We start from the raw sequence: 21,835 nt of genomic DNA, 5'->3' as shown, positions 1-21,835 counted from the left end.
CAAGCTGGTTGGAAACACCGATGGACAACCGTTCCTGCATTTTTGACAATGACTTGAGGAATCACTAAATTCTAATGTCATTGAATCAAACACTCGCTAGAATGGAAATATGGGATGGGGGGGGGGGGGGGAGAGAAAGGAAAGGGGAGGAAAATGACGGCAGCACGAGTTTGCGAAAAAACGCTGCTCTTGCAAAGTGGGTAATCTGTCCGCAAATTAACCCACGATACTGGGGTCTTAAAACGTTGATATCTTGAACAATCTGGGGGGGGTGGGGGGGTTTACTCACGGGGGGTGTACAGTATAAAATATCGAAAAACTGAATTGAAAATATTTTTGATGCTAGGAGTGATTCGATATTTCTCCTCTGCAACCTCTTAAAAATTTAAAAGTCAAAAAGTTTTAGGCTATCTCTAATGATGTAAAAGTGTGTTTTAAAAAAATCGAAGACTGGAGTCTTAAAAACACTAACTTAGGCAATCTTTGGTGAATTTATGCGAGATGGTTTTGGTGTTCTAACATGAAAATGTTTTGTAGCTGACATATTAAAAACTATTTGAGGCTATACTGAAATGACTTAAGTTAAAGGGCATTTGCGACCCTCTCCCGAAAAGTGTTTGTAACTGAAGTCTTAAATCTTTTAGGCTGTCTTTGTCAATGTCAAAAGGGAGGGAGGGGGGATCTCTTTAGGCGAAATTCCGAAACTGGAGTCTTAAAAGCGCAACTTTGGACCGTCTTGGGGTTCGGGGTTCTCCTTTCCCGAAAAATATTCCAAGCTAAAGTATTCACTACTCAGCTTTAGGTAATCTTTGGAAGATTTAAGAAGAGGGAATGCGAAGGCTTTCTCTCAATACGTTTTAGAATTTAAATTCTTAAATCTTCGGTGATGAAAAGGGGGAAACCGCAAATTTAAATAAAATTTAGTGACCTTAGAGGAAAGAGTTCGGGGGGAAGGGGTCTCTCTCCCCGAAGCATTGAAATTGAAGTCTTAAAACTTTGGGTTGTCTTTGGCGATGTGTGGAAGGGAGTTGCTCTCTCAATAGAAAAATAAATCTTAAACAAAAAACTTACACTGCGTTTAGTAAACACAATGAGAGGGGGGGGGGTATTCCGCACCCCCAGCCCGAAATATTTTAGTTTCTGAAATTTTAAGAGCTTTGTTTTGGGCTATCTTTGGATGACTCAAGGGGGAAGGGTGTAGGAAGATTTTTTCAAAAAGTTTCCAAAATTAAAGTATTAAAATTTTTAGGCGATCATAAGTCATGTTTTGTGTAATGGCGCTTATAACTTAAGTTCCTTTTTTAAGGGATATTTTTATGCTTTAAACTAGTTTCAGCTATCTCTTATGAAAATACAAATCTTTTTCCTAAGCTGTTACTGAAAACAAGTTGGATTCATCCACAATTTAAATGCTAGCCAACTCTGTAGATCATAAATCATCAACAAGTTTCAAGAAATACATTAGTTTTTTATATATTTAATTTTGCAAAGACTTTGGTGGATGCATGAAATACTTTTTTAAATGAACTATTGATGGTTTTTAATAAAAGTTTTTGATTTATCACAATTATATTTCTTTTCTCAGGTTATAAAGGAATATTTTGTGAAGAAGATATTGATGAATGCTCTTCAAGATCCTGTCTTAACAATGGCATCTGCACTGATTTGATAAATGGTTTCCAGTGTATGTGTCCCATAGGATTTTCTGGGAAAAAGTGTGAAATAAATGAAGATGATTGTTTAAGTCATCCTTGCCAAAATGGTGCCAGATGTATTGATGCAATTGCCAGCTATATTTGCCAATGCCCTCCAGGTATAATTTATGTTTGATTTACCCTTTACATATGATTTTTCATACGTTTTGAGTAACATATGTATGATTTACATATTAAGGTTGTTTCCAAATTTAGAGATCAAATTTTACCACTCCATTTTAGTTAATTTTTCATCTTTTTTAATGTTATGCATTCAAAAACAGAATCTGTTGAAATTGCAATGAACCGTATTTATAATCTCAATTATAAAGGAATTTTGATTTGTTTGTCACCAATTTGCTTAGCCCCAAAAGTTCAGTTATTCCGCTTTTCTACCTTGCTAAAATGTTGCGAAATGAAATGGTAGTAACTACAATTTAGGAAAAAAAAAAGAAAATCATAGAGATTTTTGAAGATATATATTTTTGATTCCCGAAAAAAAACAGTGAATATTGAATTTTTAAGTTTGTTTAATGCTTTATTTTCAACAGAAACTAAATCATCATGAATGTACAGTAAAACTGAAGTAAGATAATGCCAAATATGCAAAAAAAGAAAAAGAAAAAAAAAGAAAAACATACACAAAATTTGTAGATACTGCTGTTTTTCTGCTCAAGTCAGCATATCTCTTTGTTCTTAGACCCTGGTTAAAGAATTTATTTTTTTACCACCTTCTTTGCAATTAAGTATTATTTCCAATTTTCTTGCACTATACATCATGGGCGCCCATATGCAAAATTGTAAGGAGTTGGGGGGTGGAAGGCTCAGATATTTCCCCCATGGTTTAGTAGGATATTTTCCCCATAGAAACCGATATCAAGACACATTAGAGTCATTAAAATTTGATATTTTTAATAACTTATTCATTAATGGCTGCAAAAGAAATGTTATTGCATTTTTGCAAAGAAAAAAGTACTAAAAGCAAAGAAGCTTTAATTTCTAGGGGGAGGAAGGCTTGATCATACTCCCACTTGCCCCCCCCCCCATGGGTGCCCATGCTATACATGTATCAAAAGTGCATAATTTTCTGTAGACTTACATTGCATGAATCAGTACAACACGTATCAAACTTTACAATAAATTAATGGAAATTTAATCTCATTTTCAGGATTTATTGGCATCAATTGTGAGATCAACATCAATGACTGTCAGTCTTTTCCTTGTCGTTATGGGGAGTGCGTTGATGGTATTAACTCATTCCACTGCAACTGCCAATGAGGATACACTGGAAGACTTTGCCAAACCCAAATCAATGAATGCTTGAGCAACCCATGTCAGAATGATGGCATGTGTGAAGATCTTGTGAATGGATATCAGTGCAGGTGTCTTCCAGGAAACGTCTGGATTTAACTGTGAGCACAATGTGAATGAAATGCTTCAGCAATCCTGGTCGAAATGGAGCTAACTGCAAGGATGGAATAAATTCTTACACCTGTGTTTGCCATCCTGGATTTACTGGTAATTTTTTAAACTGTAAACAATTTCTTCACCAGTTCTTGATAAAATGTAAAACTATCTACAAACTCAAATATATTTTTTAAAATTTTCTGCCAGAAAAACCCCATGCACCTGCTGTCCTATATCTCCCAACAGCAAAAATTTTAAGTTCTATGCAAGTGAAATGCCACGATGAGATAAGTATGATAGCTAAAACATCATGATAAAAAAAATGTCGGCTTCACATGTAACAGAATCTATTATCGCCCAGTCAGCATAATCAAAAAATGCTAGAGAAAGAAAGCTAGGGTAAATAATGAGCTTCCTTAAAAAAAATGTCAATATGTGCAATTTTTTAAACATTTTCTGTGAAACAGCATTTGCATGTTCATCCATACTATACATAGGTAGCTCGTGGGGGGGGGGCGTCAACTGCCCCCTCACTTCCAAATGTGTAGGGGCCTTTCCCCCTCACTTTTCGGAGCGAGAAATTAATGATCAATTGAAAAGTAAATTTTATAAGGTAGACTGATTTATTTCATGAAAGTGAAAATTAAAAATTCTAAATAAATGGACTTTTTTCATCTTATTTTATAAGAATTAAAACTGGAATGAAAAGGGGAAAAGTCTAGGTGGCCATCTGCCCCGATTTTTGATGCCATATTCCACGTTTTTCTAATTTACGTAATCAATAATATTTAAAAGTCAGTAATACAGCCCAATTTTACAAAAAAAAAAAAAAGAAGAAAAAAACTGCTTCTGGGGCCAAGGTGTCTGTGTGCAAGAATCGAAACAAAATCAGTGCAGTAGGAAAGAATAATCTTTAAACATTCTTCAGCTGAGGCCTCTCCTTCCCACCTTCTTGCTTGTTTGGGACTAACATACAAAGATCTAACGACTAATCCGCTTTTAGTGTACAACTTTCTAACAATACATAAACTCATGGACCTGGTTTAGCTTCAACTAGATCAGGGGGAATAAGGCACAACAACAACACAAAACATTCTTCTTTCACAAATAGGCCTACATTTACTAGTAGTTTATTGCATTTTTATTCATATATACTATCTATATATTTTTTCTGTTTAGTGCATATATATTTTGATGTGATTATTTGAAACTTATTTAGGTTTACATTGTGAATCAAATATCGATGACTGTGCAAGTAATCCATGTGCTAACGGTGGTATATGCACTGACCTTATTGATGGTTTTCGTTGTGAATGTCCTCGTGGTTATTATGATGCTAGATGCTTATCCGATGTAAATGAATGTGCCAGTAATCCTTGTCGCCATGGAGCAACTTGTGAAGATGGAGTTAATAGATTTATATGCCACTGCCCTCCTGGTGAGTTTATGTTGTGCAACACATTCCTAATCAATACTGAATTTACAATAAGGCAAAGTAGACTTATTCTTGAATTCACTAACTTCTTTTAAATTTTCTGAATGAGTTCAACTCTTCTATTACAATGGTCTGGCCAGAGGAAATCGGAACTCTTACCTACTGTTCACAAAATTCTAATGAATCAGAATAGACCCTTCAGCCCTTTTGCTTGAATGTAATCCTGTAAAGAATTAAATTTAAATTTATCTCCTTGAATATGTGCATGAATATGAAACATGTCCGCTCTGACTCTTTTTGTTCCTTTTTATGTAGGAGTCCTATTTTAATCATAAAACTTATTGCAAACAAAAAAAATCTCTTCTTTACTCTTAACTTAGTTTATGAAATATTTTTATAATACGCTAACTAAAATTACTTCCTTTTAACAAATGGAAAAGATCATGCAATTCTTCTTTGTTTATGTCTGTTTAGAGACTAACTAAGTTCCTAACTATGACTGCAATAAATAAAAAAGCTTTTGTTGTATAGAATAGAAAATAAATTATATTAAAATGTTACTGTGAAGGACAGAAAACTGGTCAATGTCAACATCCGCCAGTGAATGTTAATGTTCACATAACAAAGACATTGGTGAAGGATTCAATATTTTTGGTGAATCACCAGTGATTGTTATCATAAATTGACCATCATTAATTTATGTAAATTTGTTATAGGATATGGGAGGGACGCCGATGTGAAATGGATATTGACGAATGCCAGTCAAACCCTTGTCAACATGGGGGAAGTTGCCGAGACTCTTTAGCTAGCTACACATGCACCTGTCTTCCTGGATATTCTGGGAAGAACTGTGAAATCAACATTAATGACTGTGCAATTGATCCTTGTTTAAATGGTGGCTCATGGCATTGATCTTGTCAACAGTTACCAGTGCGCATGTGAAGTGCCTTTTACAGGAACAAATTGTGAAATCGAATTGGATCCATGCAGTCCAAACAAGTGCAAAAACAGTGCAAAATGCATTCCATCATTTAACTACCAAGATTTTGCTTGTAGTTGTAATCTAGGCTATACTGGTAAGAACATTTTGATTTATTTATTTTTTCCGGGTCTAGTAATAAGGAAACAATAATTTTTTCACAATTGGAGATATTGTTATTAAGGGGAGAAAATACATTGATTGCTTACCAGAGATCTAATAAGAAATTTCTCAACTGAGGAGGCATAAAAAAAGTGTGATACTTTGAATTGTAAATAGAAGCAGGCATAATTTAATTTTGCACAGAGAGGGGTCTGGACACAGTGACCACCGCCTTTCACCACAGGCTTTTACTTTTCAAAACAGTTATTAGTTACAATCAAAAGATAACAAAATTACCTAACAAAAATTAATGAAAGAATCAGTCATTAATTACAATGATGGTTTTGACTTGATTTCTTATTATAAGGAAACTTTACAACATTAGATTCAAACTTTTTACTGTGCACTTTTCATTGTAAGAAAAGTCAAAGCTAATTGCTCAAAAAAAAAAAAAAAAAAACTATAAATAATAACTTTAAAACCAAATGAAAACAGAAAATAAATGTATTACATTATTTTTGTGTAAAATATCGCATGTGCTGTTTAACCCCAAGTACCAGCTGCGCTTTTATCTCTCAGTAAGGTAAGATTGTGCATTGGTATGCAAATCTTAATCGTGGATATAATATTATGTCACTATATTATTTTTCCAATTAAACATCAACTAGGCCATAGTGCTATTTACTTAATTTTTACTTCTGTTCATATTGAAAATAAATACTTTACAAAACCAAAAGAAGTTTCAAAACTTGTAACGAAAGGACATGGGAAGCCGATATAAGCCAAAACTATAAACCGAGGAGGGTGGTTTTCGTTAAATTAAAATATTTTTCATAATCTCTAAAATAACTTGTGAATCATTAAAACGTCTTTTCTTCTCCGACAGGCCGATTGTGTGATGAGGATATAGATGAATGTGAAGTTTCATCTCCTTGTCGCAATGGGGCCACATGTGTGAATACTAATGGATCTTACACCTGTACTTGTTCCAAGGGCTATGAAGGGAAAGATTGTCTAATTAATGACTGTGCCTCATGTAAGTGGATTTTTCATTATATTTTATTAGTTATATTCCACTGTAGCATAAATAAAATCTTCCATTGCGAAGACCTTATTTGTGCTACACGAAGGTGGATACAATCAACCCTAGTTTATTGTGGTTAATTCATTCCAGGCTTTACCGCGATAACTGAATTTCCGCGAAGTAGGATTCTGTATTCATAAACCGAATATTTTTTTAACTAGAGCGCATTAACTTATTTAGGGCAATTTAAATAGGTTTTTAGCATAGTTAGAGCCCCCTAGACATAAAAAAGCACCCTAAGCCACCATTACATTTGCATTACTTAATGAGAAAATGAGATATATTAGATGTAATAGATATTACTTAGTTATTTATTGGAAAATAAAACTACTACATACACACATGCAGTTCTTACACACTACTACTAATCTATGAAAATAGCATAACTTGTTCGATAAAGAATTAATTGCCAGTTAGTGATCATATGTGTCCCCGTTCTTCTTCTACATTTATCCTCATTAAAGGTATTGCGCATACAACATAAAAAGCTAGTACACTGTTGAACACCAATTACAGATGAATTTATCGACTGGTGATGCATACTTTCCAGTTATAGTGTTTAACAGTTAAAATGAAATAGCGATTCCTACACTTTCTTCGGCGATTTTATACCTCCACTTCCTCAACTAGTACAACTACAGCCCCTCAGAAGAGCTTACCTTACTTGGAAGACGTACTATGTTCTTCTTTTGTAGGAAAAAGTTTACACGAGTGCATAAAAAAAGGCTAATTACTATATTTAAAAAAAAAACGAAAAAACCGCAATGTAGTGAAGTCGCGAAATTCGAAGCACAAAGTAGCGAGGGACAGCTGTACATTTGAATGATATCGTTGTAATTAACTCGGGAATCGTCAAAATGGATAGTTTGCGTGTCTATACGTTCTTAGGCACTTATCCATGTGTGGTCGAGTCGAAAAAAAAAACTCAGGGACAAACTCTGTTCATTCAGGGGTGAGTAAAATGGAAATTAAGGTCTATTTTTGAGTGAAATTTTTTCGCAAATACAATACTTCCTTTTCTGTAAAAGGAAGTAAAAATGTATTATTTTTTATGGTAAACAAATAAGATCCCAATTAAAATGCTTTGCACCTGCTACAAACATTAAAAAAGTCAATAATGCTTAATAACTTTTTATTGATTTATTTACCAAATTTTGGAAAATCATTTTTTTTCCTTTTATTTTAAATTTAAACCGTTGATCTATTGACTATATTATTATCCTTTGAAAAGTTTTTCTCCCAATTTTTAAAAATATTTTGATTGCTAAAGCTATTTTTGCCTAACCAAAGTTCCTTTCCTCATTCAAAATAAATTAGGACATTACTAAAGAATTCTTAATTTTGAAACTTTTTAAAAATTTAATTAGCTCCTTATTTATTGATCTATTGACTACAATAAATAATTTTTATGTTTAATTGTCAAATTACAAAACAGCAATTGTAAATCAGAACAATTACAAAGCCACTGTTCTAATTTGCATGATAAACCCAGGCCTGAGGAGGGTCAATGCCCCCCGCCTGAATTTTGAAATATTAATATACTTACATTAAAGTGAGCATAGTTTTTGGTATAATTTGCATTGAGTATATACCCTTGCCCTCCTCCTCCCACCCTCTCGAAAAATTTGAAATGCCGGGTCTGAATAAGCCTACTGCCGAGTCTATTCGTTTGGAATTCATGTAATAAAGCTTTATCAATGAAAATATTGACAATCTGCCTTAGTACATTTAATTCCTTAAAACACTTATGTGATCAGTATAGTATCCTTATATTACGCTGTTATTTTCAAAACTCAGTTGCAAAATATTTACAGCTATAAATTTTCAGAACTGACTTGTGTTTTGCGAGTAAAAAAAATATTCCTCATTATAGCTGTAGAAGTACTATTGATATTTTAACCTAAAATGACTTGAATGAACTTCATTATATAATGATATGCTTATTTCTTTTTAGTTCCGTGCCAAAATGGTGGCACCTGTCTCGACGGAGTTGGTGAATACACTTGCTTTTGTGTGGACGGATTTGGGGGTTTGCATTGTGAAACTGACATCAACGAACGTGCGAGTGATCCTTGCCAAAATGGAGCAACTTGCAATGATTATGTCAACAGTTATACTTGTACCTGCCCATCTGGCTTTAGTGGCACCAATTGTCAGACTAACGATGAAGATTGTAATCTAAGGTGAGAAATCATATTCCAGTTTTTAATGAATAGTTAATTTACTTATTTTGTAAGTAAGTGAATTAAAGCATAGCTTAACTCACTGTTTTATTTTTAGTCTCTAACTGATCGTTAAATAAATCTTGAACTTAAAACTGAAAATGTCATATTTTGTGAATTGTTATTTTCATTTATTTACAGTAAACTCCCGATTATCCGCGGAATTGGGTGGCAGAAGTGCCGCGGATAATAAAAATCGCGGATAACCGCAAAAAGACTAAAAAGAGGGACAAATCAGGTAAAAATTGTCCTATCTCAAATTCTTAACTGTATTGATGCATAACACTTTCTGCAGCAAACAGTGAAAATATATAGAGAGTACGGTACAAATGCTTGGATTTTTGCACAACCGAACTTATCATCAATAACAAACGAGCTGATGTGTGCATCACATGACTTCCTTTTACACCAATTTAATGTTATTTCTCTATTATTGCAATTTTAATGTGATTCTCTCTCTAACTCTCTAAATATCACCAACAATGGCTACATTAAAACCAGATTTAAAAAAAAAATAGCCAAATTTGTCGCCAAGTTGGCGAAAAAATTTGGCAACAAAACGGCTACCAAAAGACTGGCGATATATCGCCAAGTGTCCGCCAAATTGTAACACCACTTGAGTTTGCATCGAAATTAACAATGAATTCCCCCCAAAAAGGGGCAAAAGTCCCCGTTAGAAACACCCGAATGCAACCAAAAAAGGAGGTGCACAACTAAACCTCACTAGGAGTCTACGTACCAAATTTCAACTTTCTAGGACATTACGTTCTTGAGTTATGCGACATACATACGCACATACGTACATACAGACGTCACGAGAAAACTCGTTGTAATTAACTCGGGAAACTTCAAAATGGATATTTCGAGCGTCTATACGTTCTTAGGTACATATGTACATGTGGTCGGGTCGAAAAAAAAAACTCAGCATTCATTTGGGGGTGAGCAAAATGGAAATTAAGGCCGATTTTTGAGTGAACATTTTTTCGCGAATACAATACTTCCTTTTTTGTAAAAGGAAGTAAAAAAGAGTCACCACTGAGCTGAATATATGTTTTTTTAATCTCATTCTTATAAAATAACAAATCAGGAATGGCTAGGTATATTTGGCAGGAGAACAATTAATTTATAAGAAGCACAAAAAAAAAAATCGTCGCCAAGTTGGCGAAAAAACTTGGCGACCAAAAGCTTGGCGATACGTCACCAAGTGTTTACCAAATTATAACACCACTTAAGTTTGCATTGATATTAACAATGATTTCCCCCCAAAAAGGTGCAAAAGACCCCCTTAGGAACATCCGAAAGCAACCAAAAGGGGAGGTGCACAACTAGACCCCACTACGAGTCTATGTACCAAATTTCAACTTTCTAGGACATACCATTTTTGAGTTATGCGAGATACATACGCACATACGCACATACACACATACGCACATGCATACAGACGTCACGAGAAAAGTCGTTGTAATTACCTCGGTGATGGTCAAAATGGATATTTCGCGTGTCTATACATTCTTAGGCACTTTTCCGCATGTGGTCGAATCGAAAAAAAAACTCAACATTCATTTGGGGGTGAGCAAAATGGAAATTAAGGGCGATTTTTGAGTGAAAATTTTTTCGCGAATACAATACTTCCTTTTTTGTAAAAGGAAGTAACAAGTGTATGCATCAATAACAAACAAGTGTATGTACGATGAAGAACGCACAAAAATAATAATAATAATAAAACTAAATTGAATCAATCAAGCAAAAACAATTGAGTGTAAATTTACAATTTTTCAAAAAAAAAAAAAAAAAGCCACTGGTATTCGCTTTTTACTGCGAAAATACATGTTCGTGATTGTTGATTGATTCGCGGATAAACCGCTCGCGGATAATCGGGAGTCTACTGTATTTATTTATTTATTTATTTTTTTTTGTGATTTATGTCTAAAGTTGTAATATGGTAAATAAATCTTGAATTTAAAAATTAAAATGTCTTTTTTTTTGTGATTTGTGTCTAAGAACATGAAAACTATCAATTTTGTATGAACAATCATTTGGTTTCAAGTACAAAAAATTCTCTTACTTTTTCATTTTTATTTTTCTTGATTTTCAATTTTGTAAGATTGGCAAGTCCAGGTCTGGTTTTGTTTGTTTATGTTTTTTAAATACTATAGTCATGACTTGAATGCTTTTGTCTATATTGATAGCACTACATTAGATATAAGGTTTTACTACATTTACATAAGTGATAACGAGGAAAAAAATATTTCCCTACAAACACATAAATGTATTTTTTCTAAAAATGTGTACCAATGTAAGGTTTTACTACATTTACATAAGTGATAATGAGGAAATAAATATTTCCTCACAAACATAAATGTAATTGCTGAAAATACACCACCAGCTCAGTTTTTCCATCCGAGGGCTGCAGTTTCGTGCTTTTTAGCACTCATCAGTTCGGAATAGGAATCACATGAGCTGGAGGCGAAAAACCTCTTAAGAGAGCCAACAGAGCCAAACAAACTGATAGCTCATGTAGAATTAGCACACCAGATGAGTGACCACAGCAATGGTGCTGTTCAACTCACTGCAGTCCTCGGATGGAATGAGAGCTGGTGGTGTATTTTCAGTATTTCTGCTTTAGCCCTAGCTTAGGGCGGTAGTTTACTACAAAATAAATGTGATTGTTTTAAAAATGTATACTAATACACTGTTTATAACCTTGTTTTTAGCTCTTGTATTAATGGAGGCACTTGCATTGATGGCATAAATAATTATACCTGTCGGTGTGCTCCTGGATATACTGGAAGTAACTGCCAACTTCATATTAACGAGTGTGATTCACAACCATGTCGCCACGGCGCCACTTGTGTTGACCACATCGGCTCTTTTACATGTCACTGTCCATTTGGATTCACAGGTTTACAGTGTGAAGTAAGTTGCATTTATTATTTTATTTCTTTTGTTAAATCTTTTATTATCCACAAACATCTTTTGTTGACATAAATCGGTAGTTCCCAACCTGGGCGGCGATTGGACCCAAAGGGGCGATTTGGCTCCTCAAGGGGGCAATAAGGGAATGATGAGTATTTAAAAGGTAGAATTATAATAATAAAAAGCCAGCAAATATCAAAACTGAAAACTTATATGAAACTTATTGTTCAGAGTTCAGACTGGGAATCACAAGTTAAAAAAGAGACAAATTAAAGTTCATAAGCTTCCTCCTCACGCCTCAGTTGAGCCATAAGTAAGTACATATATTATCATTCATTCAAAGTTAATGAATTTTCAAATTTTCACTTTTTTTTAATTGTAAGTGTCAGAGTTTTTAATTCCTCCAAACTCCCATTTAGAAAAGAAAGTAATTTCATAAAAAATGTACTTCTGTTTCTAAAAAGTTTGTCAATGATCTTAGTTAAGTGTTTCCCTTCAAATATTTGTCAATTTTGTAAAAGAAAGAAGAAAAAAAGTACAAAAGATGTTTATTTTTATGTTTATTTTTGTTTTTAATTAAGTTTGGATGAAATTGTTCACCACATAGATTTTATTTATAATTAAAATTAGACATTTATATTTTTAATAATTGTCCACTTGCGGCATGTTACGTTATTTTCAAGGAAGAAGGGGGCGGAGGTGTCAGACAACCTCTAGAGGAGGACAATGGATTCAAAAAGGCTGTGAACTACTGATATAAATCATTTTGAATTTACTGTTCTATTACTCTCTAATTCTTTCATTTTTTATTTTTATGCAGAATTTTGTAGATTGGTGTAGCACAAGTCCTTGTATGAATGGAGCAACATGTAAGCAGATTAATAATACTTATGGATGCACATGCAAGCCTGGATGGACGGGATTGTTATGTGATGTTAGCATGGTCTCTTGCTCAGATGCAGCTTTGAAGAAAGGTATCATTTTAGTTTTTATTTTGATTACAGGTCTGGTTACATCTTTTCCTTCATTGCGTCTTCTCTCTTTCCAAATCTGAGGAAATTACTTTTTAAAAGGAAAAATTAAAATTCCAGTATAACTGTAAAGAAATTTCATTTCCATAATTTTGAGTGGCAGTGCGCTGGAATAACATATGGACAAAAGTTAAGCTATTCAAGTCATTCAAAATAAGCAATGCTTGTAAAATGTTGATACCAAATGTTCATGTACTTATATTTTACTTGTAACCTTTATGACTAATACAGTGAAGCACCGGTTATATGTTTCTCTTTTATACCTTTTTATCATTTATACATTTTTTAATTTAGTCCCTGCAGAGTTTAATACATATTAATGTATCCTGCTATACGTTTTTTTCATTTGCATGCTTTTTTCATACAGTCCCTTCAGAAACGTATAAATGGTGCTTCACTGTATTTTTCAAAATTAAATAAACTAATGCTCTTTCTACTAGAATAAATTAAAAGTAAATCTGAAAGCAAAGTAAAAAGTTATAAGAAAATCTTTATATATTATTTCTGTAGCCTGTTTTTGGTTTCTACGCCAAATTTTCCTCAATTCTTGATCGATTTCTTTGATTTACGGCTAATTTTATAGCTTATAGTGCTGGCTACTGACGAAAAATAGACCCAAGGTCTAAAAATTGTTTCTTTTAGCCGAAAAACCTGTTTTAAAGAACCAGAATAAGGTTTTCGGTCAAACTTATAACTTTAATTTGCGCTATGACCGACGGAGCTGAGTAGCTTGATCGGCAGAGCGTTCTCTTCGTAACCAGGAGATTACGTGTTCGGGCCCACGTCCGGACAAGCTGCAAAAAAAAAATTAGAGAAATATCGCGCATTACATGAATACTGAATTAAATGAATAACACCTGTGAGGGAATAGAATAAATGCGAAGGAAATGCTCCTTGCTGATATGAAAACATTCAGTGATTTTGTGCTAAATTACTTCGAAATTGCACGGTTTTTTTTTTCTGAAGCTTTGTCTCTGGAAAGAAAATTAAAGCATAATGTAAGCGAAAATATACGTAACAGGTTTAAGATTTCAGACTACAATAGAATTGTTTTTTGTTCAGAAAAAAAATAATAAACCGTATATTGAAATATATATTCTTCTAATGAGTTTTTGACTCTTTGTACAAATAAATAAAATACTACCTCAATTTGAAGGGTAAAATATATATTTTTTCTTCTTTTTGCTAAAAAACAAATAGCTTATCACATTTTTACTACATTCGAAAAGCTACGCTTAAAAAAGAGCATAGTTCATTTTATTTTTTATTTTAACCGTGCTGTTAAATGATGAACACGTGCTGCCACCTAAGTTATAACGGTTTATGCAGCCTGCGATAACAAATTGTAAAAATTTTCAAAAAAAAAAATTTTCTTCAATATCTTATCTTATATACTAATCCCCTCTCATTTTAAAACTTATCAGGCTGTCCAATGACGAAAAAAAGACTTACGGTCGAAAATTCAAGTTTTCGAAATCGCCTCTTGCTGTTTCAAAACCTTGATGCTGCCTGTAGTTCTTCTTATGCATTTTTTAGAGCAAAGTTCTAATGCAGTTTTCCAATTTTTACGTCGTTTTCGGCAAAAAAAATAATATAGCCTTTGTGTGTGTTCATATTTTAATAAAGCTTAACAGCACTGGACTTAGTTGTTCGGTTTAATTGATAATTTTTATCGGTAGAGCGTTCGGCTATAAACTATCTGAACTTCGGGCAAGCTTGGGCTGTCCGACATAATATCAAATTTATATTAGTATTACGCATTACATGTGCTCATAACAAACACACCTAATAAAATAAATGCAGTGGGAATGCTACTTGGTGTTTCGACTCCTTTATGCAGGCTACAGTTATCATTCGGATAATTTGATTGTTAATCGAACTGTGTTCTTTGACTACAGCCAGACCACTCAACATAATGTAAGCATAAAAAAGTATTTGATTTACCTAAAGAAATCCTTTTTGTGCAGAAAAACATTTTTATTGTATGCTAAAATGTACATGTTTCTAATAGCAGTGTTCGACCTTTTGTACAAATGAAAAAATACTACGCCCGATTAAAACTATGAGTTTCACTCAGTAAACCTTTATTTTTTTATTCGCGCGAATACGATATAAAGCATTAAAAGTATTATCAACTTCATTAGCAAGAAATTATTTTCTACTCCTCTGCTTTCTGCTGAAAAAAAAATACATTTTGTCTACGTTCGAAAAATTACACTTAAGAACGGACTCAGTTCAACTGGTTTTGGTTTTGAATTTTTGAAGTGTTCGATTAAAAGAGAAACATGTGAGGGCATTAAGCCGTAACGGTTAAAGCAACCTTTTACCTGAAATAGTTCAATATTCAAAGATAAAAACACTTATTTTCAATCAAATTTATTACTTCTCTAGAATGTTTGTTTCAATCGCTACGTGAAATCTTCGTCATTCTTTAATCAAATTCCATGCTTTGCGAATAATTTTAAATCGTATCATGCTGGTTAATGACAAAACACAGATGCATGATCTTATTATTATTTTTTTTTTGGAAAAAAGCTTTTTTGCTGTTTTTACTACGCATTCCATCAATGAATAGCTTTCGAAAAGGAAGGCGCAATTGCTAGGTTTGTTGGGGTGTCGGGCTGTTAGTCAGAATGGCGCCAATTCGAATACGTGCCAATAAATATCTCTTTAATGTTTCTTTTTTTCCCGTCAGATGCTGACATGTGCAGGACTGTATTTGCCACAACCTGTTTTTTCACATGCACAATTATTGCTTTTTCACGAGTCACCACTCAGCCACACTTTTAATGACATTCATGTTTGCATTGAAAATATGTACGATTAAAAGGGGAGCTATGATCAAATTATCACAACGTTGTATTTAACGAGGTTTTGTTACTGATGTCTTTAAATTACATGCCTTCTCTTCTGCGCTTACTTTTTTTTCGGTTCTTCTTCATAATGTTCTTTCTTTGAAATTCTTAAAGAGCGAAATGCCTTATGAAACGATTTGAAGCACAGTGCGGAGTTCCGCACGGGTCGACTAGTATTCTTATTAAAGTAGTAATTGATGCTGGCATTGTTTTGCTAATTCTACTGTTAATGTTGTATACAGTTTTTTTTTACATCATTAAAAACCACTTGTGTTTAGATTTGGTCTTTGACAAATCTTTAAACGTCTTAATATGAAAATGTGCATTTTGTAGCTCATAAAAATTGTGTACTAAATGTATTTTTAGCGAAGATTCCTACAAACACAGTATTAAACGAACCAGGAAATAAAACAGTTTAAAAAAAAAGAAACAACACAGTCACTAAACACAAAATACATTCATTTGGTTTATCCAAACAGTACTGCTTTTGTGTGACAAACAATGCGCCGATAAGGTCATGGTTTCGAGCTCTAATCTCATGCCACAACATCAATCATAAGGCGCCTATATAGGGGCCTTATACCAATCATAAGGCGCCTATATAGGGGCCTTATACCCAGTGGCGGATCATGGGATTGTGAGGCCCCAGGCGCAGCCTGATCCGGAGGCCCTCTTATTGACACAACAAAAACGATATAGTTTATCAATATTCACAATGCAAAAATCATATATATATATATGTATATATATATATATTGGATAAAAAACAAGTTTTGGAAGAAGTGGGGGATCAGTTACATTCTTCTTTAAAAGGGAAAAAACGACATTTCTGACAAAAAAAAAACTATATTTTTTTCCTAACTTAGTCAGTGCAAGAGGAGATTTCCACCGAACCCCGATTTCTGGCATTTAGCAAAATCCCAGCTTTACCCAGTTTTTCAATGCAAGTGTAATTTAGTGGCGCAACCAGAAAAAAGTCTTAGGAGGGCGGGGCACTTAACAAAAAAAAAAAAAAAAGAGGAAACCTGTGATCTGAGAAGTGAAGGGGAGTCCGGGGGTTCGCCCCCGGAAAAATTTTGAAACTTGAAGTTTTAAAAACGTAATTTTAGACTTTCTTTGCTGATGCTTGGGGACAAAACGGTGCAGGTGTCTCAGCGGAAAGTAGTAGAAATTGAAGCCTTACAAACGCGATTATAGGCCATATTTATCAACGTTAGGGTAAGGGATGGAGCTAAGGGAGTGCCCCCGGTCAATCTTTTTTTACAAATACATCGAAATCAATTTCTCTCTCCCCCCCCCTTCCCAATTTTCGAAATTGAAATTTCAAAAACGCAATTGTAGACAAACTTTACATGATAAACAATTTTTCAAGAAATAGGTGCTGAATCTCTTCCGTGAAAATTTGTTCAAAAATTATGGTGCTAAGCTTCAGCAATTTTTTTCTCTTTTACTCAGGGGTTATTCCACTTAAGTTTTTTCTAAGTGTAGTTTAAAAAACTTGATTTTTTTATAATATTAAAGGAAGGCAGTTCGGGGACCCTTGCTCGAATATTTCCTGAAATTTTAAATCTTAAAAAGGCGATTCTTAAGACCATATTTTGTAATCAGTACATTTTTCGAGGGTCATTTAATAAGTCATCACTGAAACCCTTTTATTTTCGTTCCTTTATTTATTTATTTATTTTTCGACTTCATTTGGATGATGAATTTCTTTTGTAGTACGTTTACAGAATGAAGAAATCAGAATTCCTGAGTATCCAGATTTTTTAACAGTATTTTCCTGGAATTGTTTATTTTCTTCTGAAATTCAAAATTCAAAAATCCTTATTCTTCAGAAGTTTTCAAGTAAATCTAAAAGCCTATGTTTTTAAAGAAAAATTTTTAATCATTACCATCATTTTTTTTTCGAAGCATTAAAACACGCTCTTTGCACCAGCATATGTACACTCCTGAAAATTAAACTGAAACACTTCTATAGTTGGGGAAAACCTAACCTGGCAGCATTGTGAAAGTTACGCAGGTCTAATTCTTAATTATAGCATTGCGACGCTGTCAGGCTAGGTTTGCCCCAACTACAGTTTATAAAACTTTTGCCTTTAATGAGTAAATCAATCTTTATGAAGTAGAAATTGTAAAATATATTACAAACAAATGGCGCCAGTGTAGTTTAAAAAACTTGATTTTCTTATAATATTAAAGGAAGGCAGTTCGGGGAACTTTGTTCGAATGTTTCCTGAAATTTAAGTCTTAAAAAGGCGATTTTTAAGTCCATATTTTGTAAAATTAGGGCCAGTAATTTTTCGAGGGTCATTTAATAAGTCATCAATGAAGCCCTTTTATTTTCGTTCCTTTATTTATTTATTTATTTTTTTCTTTTTTTGACTTCAGTTGAATGATGAATTTCTTTCGTATTACGTTTACAGAATGAAAAAAATATAAAAGAAACATCAGAATTTCTGAGTATCCAGATTTTTTGACAGTATTTTCCTGGAATTTAATATTGGAAACTATACTTTTGAAGGAGTCACCCAGTTTAAATACTTGGGTACGCTTATTACCAGTAATAATGAGTTTAAAGTTGAAATTGGAAATCGAATTTTGATGGCAAATAGATGCTACTATGGCTTAAAGAGCCAATTAAATTCTAAGCTCCTTTCCATTAATACAAAAATAAACCTATACAAAACCCTCATAAGACCGATCATTTTATACGGTAGTGAGACATGGGCAATTAATAAAACAGAGGAAAACAGACTTCTCATTTTTGAAAGAAAGATCCTTCGGGCAATTTTTGGAGCCTGGAGGAAGCAGACGGAGAAAGCCTTGGCCTGCACCAGGCTGTTGTGCTGATGAAGAAGATTTTCTTGGAATTATTTATTTTCTTCTGAAATTCAAAATTCGAAAATCCTTATTCTGCAGAAGTTTTCAAGTAAACCTTAAAGCCTATGTTTTTTTTTTAAATTTTTTTAAAAATCATTACCATCATTTTTTTCGAAGCATTAAAACACGCTCTTTACCTGCATAGGATATGGCATATGTACACTCCTGAAAATAAAACTGAAACACTTCTATAGTTGGGGAAAACCTAACCTGGCAGCATTGTGAAAGTTACGCAGGTCTAATTCTTAATTATTGCATTACGACGTTGTCAGGCTAGGTTTGCCCCAACTACACTTTATATATAAAACGTTTGTCTTTAATGAAAAAAACAATCTTTATGAAGTAGAAATTGTAAAATATATTACAAACAAATGGCACCAGTGAAAGAAGGAGAACACTCAAAATCAACTACTTTCGCAGCAGAGGCGTTTAAAATTTTTTATAGTAATTTTATAAAGCGTTTTTGCAATGAATTAACAGATGTTCCTTTTCTCTGTAATGGAAATATAATTTAAAGAAGAATGAACAGTATTTTTTTTTTCCCAAAAGCTATACCTTTGTACCATTAAACCTATTATATTCAAAACACCATATCATCATTTAACATCATGATAGCAGCATAATTCTAAAAATTAAAGTTGTTAAAACATATTATTGAACTTATTTCAAAAAGAATGGTCTTGTCGTTGATTGAAGCAGGGGCGTAGCTAAGGGGGGGGTTTTGGGGACAAAACCCCCCCTGAAAAGTTAGTCTCAAAAAAAAAAAGAGAAAAAGAAGAGAGAAGAGAAAGAAAAAAAAAAGAAGAAAAGGGAAAAAATCCAAGCGATTATACATATATATATATATATATATATATATATATATATATATATATATATGTATATGTATATGTATATATAATATATATATATATATATTATATATGTATATATAATATATATATATATATATATATATATATATATATATATATATATATATATATATATATATATGTATATGTATATATAATATATATATATATATATTATATATGTATATATAATATATATATATATATATATATATATATATATATATATATATATATATATATATATATATATATATATATATATATATATATATATATAAAAGAAGTAACCCCCCCCCGAAAGTCGGGTCTAGCTACGCCACTGGATTGAAGACAGAGCAAAAGCACGTTCACGACCACGAGTGAATCAAAACAGCGAATGACGAACGTTCTTCGTTCTTCCTCCAAAAAAAGAAAAAGAAAAAATTCCCGCCGTTTCCAAATTACTTATTTAACTAAATACGTCATAAAGCTATCTTGTTACGGGTTGGTTACTGGTGGGAAAGCGGGAAACTTTGCAAAAAGTAAAGAAAGAAAACACAGCTGTGCCATTGTGCCGATGGCTTCGATCTGGACCCCCCACAGATCTGTCTGCTCCCTTAGGCTCCCTTCTAGATATGGAAGGGCAATATATAAGTTCGTCAAGAAAAGTGACCATTGGAAGAGGTCGAGTTACATCCCATTTAGTAAAAGTCCTACTTGCCTTAAAAACACCGACTCGGGCATAATCTCACAAATGACGACTGGGATATTTTGAGGACTGATATAATGCTGCGACAAATGACGACTGGTTATCGTTTGTTTGGGGGGGGGTCTAACCCCCTCTAGACACGTCCTTGGCCAGACCCTGATCCATAAATTTTGGGCCCCCCCCCCCTGCATCAAAATCTGTAGGGCCCTTCTCTAGAGGTCAGCAGTGTATATTTGTAATGTTAATAAGCCTTAGTGCTAGTTTTTTTTTTTTTTTAATTTTTCCTTCAATTTCATGGGCCGTTGGGCCCTTTACGGAGGTGCCCCCCCACCCCCGCACCGCGGGATTTGCGGGGCAGATCCGGGCCTGTCCTTGGCTATTCAAATTAAAGCAAATATCTTCGTGATCAATACTTCTTTTTTTTTAAACAAGATGAATATTCTTTATTCAGCCGAGTAGTAAGTGACTGAGTGTACGGAGTACTCAGCCAAAAAACTGCTTGGAACGGTAAAAATTATTCTAGCAAGACTAACTGCATTTTATCGGAAAGTACTAAATAGTTTTGTGGAGTATTTAAAAACATACTATTTTGTACTAAAATTCTGGGAAGAATGAGCAAAATCCAAACTCCTGGGGAAATCTAAACAAAGGCACCTGAAGCCTGGGGCCCCTTAAGACTCAGGGGGCCTTATCTCTACTGTGAGCAATGAACAATTATCCCGCGCCTAAAATCCATGATTATCTATCAATTTCCATGAGTTTTGAGGATTTATCATGGAAAACCATAATTTTGAGGATGTAACACTTGGCGGCTCCGAGGCCCCCTGCTTTGCTAGAGGCCCCAGCAATCGCCTCATGCGCCTATGCGGTGATCCGCCACTGCTTATACCAATCATAAGGCGCCTATATACCAAGGGCGCCTATAAAGGGGGCAGGGGGGGGGGCTCGAGCCCCCCTTAGAAACTAGAACTTCCTTGCTTTCAGTACTTTTTTCTTTGAAAAAATGTAAAAACATTTCTTCTCCAGACGTTAATGAATAAGTTATTAAAAATTTCAAATTTTAGTGACACTAATCTGTCCTGAAATCTGTTTCCATGGGGAAATTATCCTGCTAAACCATAGTTAAAATATCTGAGCCCCCCCCCCTTGCAATTTTGTGTATGTTCACCCATGGCCCTTACATGAAAAACATTTTCATGTAAGGACCTATGATTGACAAAACCTCCTTCCACCGGAGAAAAGTTGTTTTTCCAGTATTACAGACCTAATGCAGATTTATTTTTTCCTTTGTAGGTATTTCACTTGGAAATTTGTGTCAAAATGGTGGCAGGTGTGAAGATATAGGCAACAGTCATAGATGTATTTGTGTAACTGGGTATGAAGGCAGTTATTGTCAGCATGAAATCAATGAATGTTCTTCACAGCCTTGTCATAATGGAGCTACATGTAAAGATCTTGTTGGAAGATACTCTTGTTCTTGTCCACCAGGCTTCAAAGGTTAGTAATTTAATGCATTATATTGGCTGTTTGTATTTTGTATTTTGCCTCGTAAAGATAACTGATATTTCATTTAATAATCTATTCACATTTTACGTGGCTCTGTTTAACGATTTCCTGTGTCTTATTTTCTCCTGTTTTATAAGGAAGTGAACATTTTTTTTAATGGTAATTTAATTTTGAATTCA

General features: G+C 33.7%; 1 pseudogene; it reads left to right on the top strand.

The window, feature by feature from the left end:
- The window catches only part of LOC129233389 (neurogenic locus Notch protein-like), a 62,471-nt pseudogene extending 40,824 nt beyond the window's left edge, over positions 1–21,647 (top strand).
- Positions 21,648–21,835: the final 188 nt, after the last annotated feature.

The sequence above is a fragment of the Uloborus diversus genome, unplaced genomic scaffold, assembly GCF_026930045.1.
Source record: "Uloborus diversus isolate 005 unplaced genomic scaffold, Udiv.v.3.1 scaffold_370, whole genome shotgun sequence".
Lineage (NCBI taxonomy): Eukaryota > Metazoa > Arthropoda > Arachnida > Araneae > Uloboridae > Uloborus > Uloborus diversus.
This window is presented reverse-complemented; position numbering and strand designations above follow the sequence as displayed.